This window comes from Triticum dicoccoides, chromosome 3B (assembly GCF_002162155.2).
Source record: "Triticum dicoccoides isolate Atlit2015 ecotype Zavitan chromosome 3B, WEW_v2.0, whole genome shotgun sequence".
NCBI classification, from domain to species: Eukaryota; Viridiplantae; Streptophyta; class Magnoliopsida; order Poales; family Poaceae; genus Triticum; species Triticum dicoccoides.
This window is the reverse complement of record NC_041385.1, coordinates 860,085,306-860,092,420: the sequence shown is the minus strand read 5'-3', so window position 1 is coordinate 860,092,420 and position 7,115 is coordinate 860,085,306. Positions and strand designations below refer to the sequence as shown.

The following is a 7,115-nucleotide window of genomic DNA, read 5'->3' as shown; positions in this document are numbered from 1 at the left end:
CGAGAGGGCCCAGAGATACCTCTCCGATACACGGAGTGACAAATCCTAATCTCGATCTATGCCACCCCAACAAACACCTTCGGAGACACCCGTAGAGCATCTCTACTCCTAATGTCTCAGTTGGTAGGTCGCGTTCCGGGTTTTATTTTCGTCCCACCTCACCCGGCCTTTTTTGGTACTTCTTTTGGTACCTCCTCCCACCTCACGCTGAGCCGCCATGAACCGAAAAAACCAGTACCTATCCCCCACGCAGTCCAGTTGCTATCCTCCCGTCGCACCCAAAAAAAGCGAATGAAAAAAATCTACGATAAAAAACCTACAAAAATTAATCAGCGAAAAAAAAACCCAAACCAAATCGCACGCACGTACTAGCGAGGCCTCCCACCCTCGAGCGAGAACCACTCTCATGCACGACTCTCTGCCCTCGTTCGCCGCCGTCGCCGCTCCTTCACCGCCGCCCTTGTTCGCCACAACCGCCGCTCCATCCCTTTGCCGCCACCCTCGTTCGCCGCTGCTGCCGCTCCATCCCTTCACCGCCGCCCTCGCACATCAAAGCCGGCGCCGCTCCAGGCCTTTGCCGCCGCCTCTCGATCTTCTGCCTAGGGTTCCCCGCTGCACCACCCTTCCCTCGAGCGTGGGCGGCCACCGGCGGAGGATCCCCGCTCCCCCTCCTCTCCGGCCACACCGGTCTCCTCCCTAACCACAAAGTGGGCGCATGCGGTGCGGGCTCCGGCGAACGCGGCCGCGCGCGATCCAGAGGCCTGGCGGCGCCCACATCCCTCGCCTCTCTGGTCGCACGTCGCCTCCCTAACCACGAAGTGGGCGCACACGGGGTGGGATCCGGCGAACGCGGCCGCGCGCATCCCTCGCCTCTCCGATTGCATGTCTCCTTCCTTCCTACAAAGTGGGTGCACACAGGGTGGCCACTCCGCCAACCGACTCCAGGAGCTCTGCTTTCGCAACGGCAACATCTACATCAAGCTCGGCCAGCACATCGCACAACTGGTACGGAAAGGAATTCCTAACTCTGTGAGCATACGCCTGAATTCACTTTGGATTCATCTGTGGTAAGATTGCATAATTTTGTGGCTGAGGAACAGCTGCTTGTTTGCTTGTACTACCACAGGTGTATGTGCAGACGATGAGGGCGCCGATGCTCAAGAGGTCGTCCGCGGAGTCATCAAGAAAGAGAATGGAGAATTGCCACAAACTGTTAGTTCCTTCATTGCATCACGGCATTGTCTTACACCCTGCTGAAGTAACTTCGTTGTTGTATTGATTAGCAAACCAAACGATCAGACTGAGTCTGCTTAGTTTAGTTCTTGGCCAACAGAGTATTCACCTTGAATCAGAACCTGGATTTATGCTCAGCTTGTTTTTAGCTTAGAAGAAACTCTGACATAAAATTTGGCTTTCCCCTATTCCCGGTGGTGCAGGTTTTTGCATAATTCTTCCTTGTCCCGCTTGCAAGTGCTTTTCTTGTGCAAGTCCATGCGTCCACAACACATGATGGGAAAAAAAGTTGCTGTCAAGATTGTTGTTATTATATAAGAAAAGACTGCAGTTCATTCGTTCACTTATGTTAAGTTTGAACTCTTCAATTATGACAGCAAAGTTCACCAGCATGTTGTCTGTCTTTCACTTTTTTGACCCCTGTTTTGGCTTACAGGTTCAACACGACCACTTGGTGGATACTTCCATAATAGATATCGCCACCGTGGATTTAGTAGTGAATGCTCTTCATTATATTTTCCCTAAATTTGACTACAGGTAAAACCAGTCAATGGGTGCAACCGTTCTTTGTCTATTACCTTGTTGTCTCTCTCCCTCTTTTTAACATACCACCTCGAAAGCTTTTAGACTTATGCTAATTTTTAGAATTAGTTATGATAGAGAGAAGGACTCTGATCTGCATGCTTTGACTGATGGAGTCTTACCAAAAAATGGCAGGTGGTAGTGCGATATTGTCGTGAATTTTGCTCTCTTCTTTTAATTAGCTTTAATATGAAATAACGCCATGCTTCTATGTAGGCAAGTATGTTGACTGGGTTGATGTGGAGCTAGAGAAACTTGAGAGGACACAGGAGGTGTTATTGTGAAGTGTGCTAAATTGTGTTTTTGAGGAAGACAATCATCTCATACTAAAACGGAAAGACTAAGCTCAATTCCATGCTTGAAGCCTTGTATACAGAATGCTCTAATTCATACTGGACTGCTATTCCTGACATGTCAATGGTTTCGGGGTATTATTTGAGCTGATATGGAGGGACTACTTTAGATTTCATCCACCAAAATATGGGAACTCCATTTTCTTACTAGGTAAATAAAATATAAAATTGTATCATTCTAAACTTTTGCCTTTCATGTATATTAGCGAAAGGATGCACACATGTTTTTCTTCTTCTGTGATCTCCTGTGATCATTAATTCTGAAAGAAATCTGCTGTTATCATTAATTCTGAAAGAAATCTAAATAATTGCTAGAGTGAGGAGGAAAAATGAAGAAAATTCTGACCATTTTGGTCATGGTCTTGGAGGATGATTGCTGGTGCAGTGCTCACTCGGTGCTCTAATTTAGCTTATTCGAGCTGTAGGTCTAGATTAATTTTTATCTTAATTGGATATCAAACGATTAATCAAACATAGTTGGGGTTCATCCAGGCTACGTAGGTCTGATTGTATTAGTGTCAGTTCCTTGAAGTCAAAGTACTACTATGATCGAAGAGAAATACTTTTAAAATGATCGCCGAAGTGATAGAAGACAAAATACAAATTAAATCTTAACGTGTACATGTTTTATTTGCTCCCATGTTCACTTTTGTCGAGTTACAAACTGGACCTTTGTGGTGTGCGTCTATACGTCCTCTCCAAAAGATTGGTTAACTTTAAGTTACTATAGAATCAGACCTCTACCGCATTGTGTATTTGTTTTACTTCAGAGATGTGCTCCCATCGTTGTTGGCTGTCGAATTTGTGTTGCAGTTCATACCCACCACGTTCGTGTCTTCACAACTTCGTCCTCCAGCACAAACGCCAGAATGGAGCAAAAGCTGTGATTTGCCAGGTCGGTGAACTGATCCAGCTCGGGACTATGGGCCGGGTGCTGTGTCCGCGCAGGAGAACTGATACAGCTCGCTGCCAGGGTGCCATCCCTCTTCTTCTGTGCCATAAAGCCCCTCGATTGAATCTCTGAATCAGCAAATCAAAATTGCCGACCCAGCCAATCTCGTCGGAACATCGTCTAGCTTGCCGTGCTCCACTCACTGTAAGTTTGTGTCAGTTTACATGGCACTTATCTCTTCTGGCTCACAGACACCTTCAATGGACCTTTGTCACTGCTAACAGTCAGTATTGTACACTCCAGGACCAAGGCGATCGACATTTTCTTGGCTGGTCGATGGTGATTGCTCCCATGTCTGTTTTTTTTTACAGAATTTGGTTATATAGTATCATCATTTAGTGAATTTTACCTACCTACACAAACATGATATGACCTGCTATTGCATGTTCTCTAAGGTAATGTATAAATTTGTTGCTTAGTTAGGAAGAGGCTGAATCGTGTTGGATTTGCAGCGAGAGGAAGCCTGTCAACATGATGAACATGGTAGTTTTTACTGAGGGCAGCTCGGCAAGGAAGAGACCGGATGTTTGTCATTGACCTACTTTGAAAGTGAGTGTATTTACCTCATCTGGTCATTGTTTCCTCGTGAATTAACTTTAGATGGGGGAGCTTGATCTCATAATGTCTACCCATCAAAAATTCCTGACTTCCTTTTTATTAGTAGCATCTTTCTTAACGAAAGGTTACTAATCTTAGTTAAATGGACTATTCAAGATGTTCTAAGGTTTAAATTACTTTGACTTGGACTTATTAATGTCAGTTGAATAACATTTATTTTAATATTCTCCACGAGATGGCTCATCATTCTGAGTGTTATCTTGTTCTGTTATTAGTTAGAAGAATATATAGGGAAAGCAACTCATGTTCCTCGATTAGACCTTATGATATATCTAATTACTGGAAATAAAATGTTGTTCAGACGAAGGCTAAAACTGCAGTGGCAGACATGCTTACAAGATCTCGTGAACATCATTCTGCTGATGACGGTACTCTAACAGAAGAAGAACAGTGGGAAAGAGAGCAAGCCAGCCTTGTTCTGTTATTGAGAGGGGGAAGTTGAAATCTTACCAGATAAAAGGCGTTAAGTGGCTAATATCATAGTGGCAAAATGGGCTTAATGGGATATTGGATGATCAAATGGGCCTTGGAAAAATAATTCAAACAATTGCATTTCTTGGTCATCCTAAAGGGAATGGTCTGTATGGTCCATACATGGTTATTGCTCTTACTTCCACCCTGTCAAACTGGTTGAACGACTCAATGAGGTAAAGCATCCAGAGTTGTCCTTCACTGTGCTTAGTTTGTTTGCTATCTTATGTGGGATGACCCTGTCTATGCTTCATAACCAAAACATAATCTTCTTTTGGTTATTTCATTTTCTCTGGGATTTGTCCTCTTATGCTTCTCTTATTGCCTCAATAAAGTTTGGTGTTGTGGCAACTCGCGGGCACATACCTCGACAACGGTCATTTTTATTTTAAAAGAGGCAAAAGGATCACATGATATATATCATTTCATATAACTTGGCAGCAAAACACACTGTGGTGGTCGCCCTCAGCTACGACGATGTGCATTCCTTGGCACCAGGAATTGGGCTGGGACGTCGTGGAGAGGAGAGAAGGGGGCGGGTGACACAGTGGAGGGAAGGAGAGATGGTGGTGAGAGGAAGGTGCGGGCTGAATGACATGGCGTCGAGGGAAGGTGGCAGCAAAAAGCCGTGGTGGGGAGAGATGGCGGCGTCGACACCGTGACGTGGAGAGCAAGTCGGGGGAATGAGATGTGCATGTGCCGTGCGGTGAGAGTCAGAGAGTGAACTGTTTTGTTTATTATAAGATGAGAAGAAAATGAGCTGCCGTTTGTGTTTTTAGGGGAAAATAATTGTTTGCCGTGAGAGAAATATCACTTGCTCAAAGCGAGCAGCTGACAAATGAATATATATTGTATATGGGCTTATCTGATTTTTTTAAATATGTGTTTATATATTCCCTTTTATAGATTGGAAATAAGAACTATGGCTTCGGATGATGATTTGAAAGTGTCAACTCACAAAGCTTTATGATGGGCGGACTGAAAACTCATTGAAGTCTTACACAATTGGAAGAGATATGTACAAATAATGGTTCTTCTGTAATACTTGTTGGCTATGACAATATATAAGATGAGTTTTCATATATGCTTATTTTTGCAGAGTATGAGAGAGATGGAGATGTATTATGTCAACATTCAAAAGAAATCCTTTGACAAAGTTGCCGACGTGGTGTTGTTCGAAGGGGCCTAAAATTCGCCGAGTTATATACAATAATACACGTATATATGTGCAATCAGAATAAAGAATTAAAAGGCCCGTGGCAACGCACGGGCATTGTACTAGTCTTTATAATCACCCAGTTACGTTGTGACGTTTGATAGCGCACAAGGTGTTCCTCCGGTATTCGGGAGTTGCATAATCTCATAGTTAGAGGACATGTATAAGTTATGAAGAAAGCAATATCAATAAAACTTACCGATCATTGTGCTAAGATAACTGATGGATCTTGTCCATCACATCATTCTCTAATGATGTGATCCCGTTCATCACATGACAACACATATGTATGGTTAGGAAACATAACCATCTTTGATTAACGACCTAGTCAAGTAGAGGCATAATAGGGACACTTTGTTTTGTCTATGTATTCACACATGTACTAAGTTTCCGGTTAATACAATTCTAGCATGAATAATAAACATTTATCATGATATAAGGAAATATAAATAACAAATTTATTATTTTCTCTAGGGCATATTTCCTTCAGTCTCCCTCTTGCACTAGAGTTAATAATCTAGTTTACATCGCCATGTGATTTAACACCAATAGTTCACATCTGTTTGTGATTAACACCCATAGTTCACATTGCCATGTGACCAAAAACCAAAGGGTTTACTAGAGTCAATAATCTAGTTCACATCGCTATGTGATTAACACCCAAAGAGTACTAAGGTGTGATCATGTTTTCCTTGTGAGAGAAGTTTAGTCAACGGGTCTGCTAAATTCAGAGCTGTATGTATTTTGCAAATTTTCTATGTCTACAATGCCCTGCATGGAACTACTCTAGCTAATTGCCCCCACTTTCAATATGTATCCAGATCGAGACTCAGAGTCATCTGGATTAATGTAAAACTTACATCAACGTAACTCTTTATGATGAACTCTTTATCACCTCCAAAACTGAGAAATACTTCCTTAGTCCTCTTAGGTAACTAATGATAACTTTGACCGCTATACAGTGATCTACTCCTGGATCACCATCGTACCCCCTTGCCAAACTCATAGCAAGGCACACAACTGGTCTGGTACATAGCATGGCATACTTTATAGTACCTATGACTGAGGCATAGGGAATGCCTTTCATTCTCTTTCTATCTTCTGTCATGGTCGGGCTTTGAGTCTTACTCAACTTTACACCTCATAATACAGGCAAGAACTCCTTCTTTGACTGATCCATTTTGAACTCTTTCAAAATCTTGTCAAGGTATGTACTCATTGAAAAATCTTCTCAAGCGTCTTGATCTATCTCTATAGATCTTGATGCCCAATATGTAAGCAGCTTCATTGAGGTCTTTGTTTGAAAATCTCCTTTAAAACTCTCCTTTATGCTTTCTAGAAAGTTCTACACCATTTCTGATCAACAATATGTCATTCACATATATTTATCAGAAAGGTTGTAGTGTTCCCACTCATTTTCTTGTAAATACAGGCTTCACTGCAAGTCTGTATAAAACTATATGCTTTGATCAACTCATCAAAGCGTATATTCCAACTCCGAGATGCTTGCACCAGTCCATAGATGGATCGCTGGAGCTTCCACACCTTGTTAGTACCTTTAGGATCGACAAAACCTTCTTGTTGCATCATATACAACTCTTCTTTAAAAAATATCCATTTAAGTAATGCAGTTTTGACATCCATTTGCCAGATTTCATATAATATGATAATTGCTAACATGATTCAGACG

General features: G+C 42.4%; 1 long non-coding RNA gene across 3 annotated transcripts; it reads left to right on the top strand.

Moving 5' to 3' along the window:
* The first annotated feature begins 875 nt into the window (after positions 1 to 875).
* LOC119282745 lies at positions 876 to 3,594 on the top strand. 3 transcript variants are annotated; one of them, XR_005138850.1, is made up of 8 exons: positions 876 to 1,005; positions 1,127 to 1,212; positions 1,670 to 1,770; positions 1,885 to 1,950; positions 2,032 to 2,319; positions 2,982 to 3,264; positions 3,364 to 3,413; positions 3,540 to 3,594. It is a non-coding gene; the product is annotated as an uncharacterized LOC119282745 (long non-coding RNA). The 3 variants fall into 3 exon arrangements; XR_005138848.1 differs by having other exon boundaries at positions 1,437 to 1,770; XR_005138849.1 differs by lacking the exon at positions 1,885 to 1,950 and having other exon boundaries at positions 1,437 to 1,770.
* Positions 3,595 to 7,115: the final 3,521 nt, after the last annotated feature.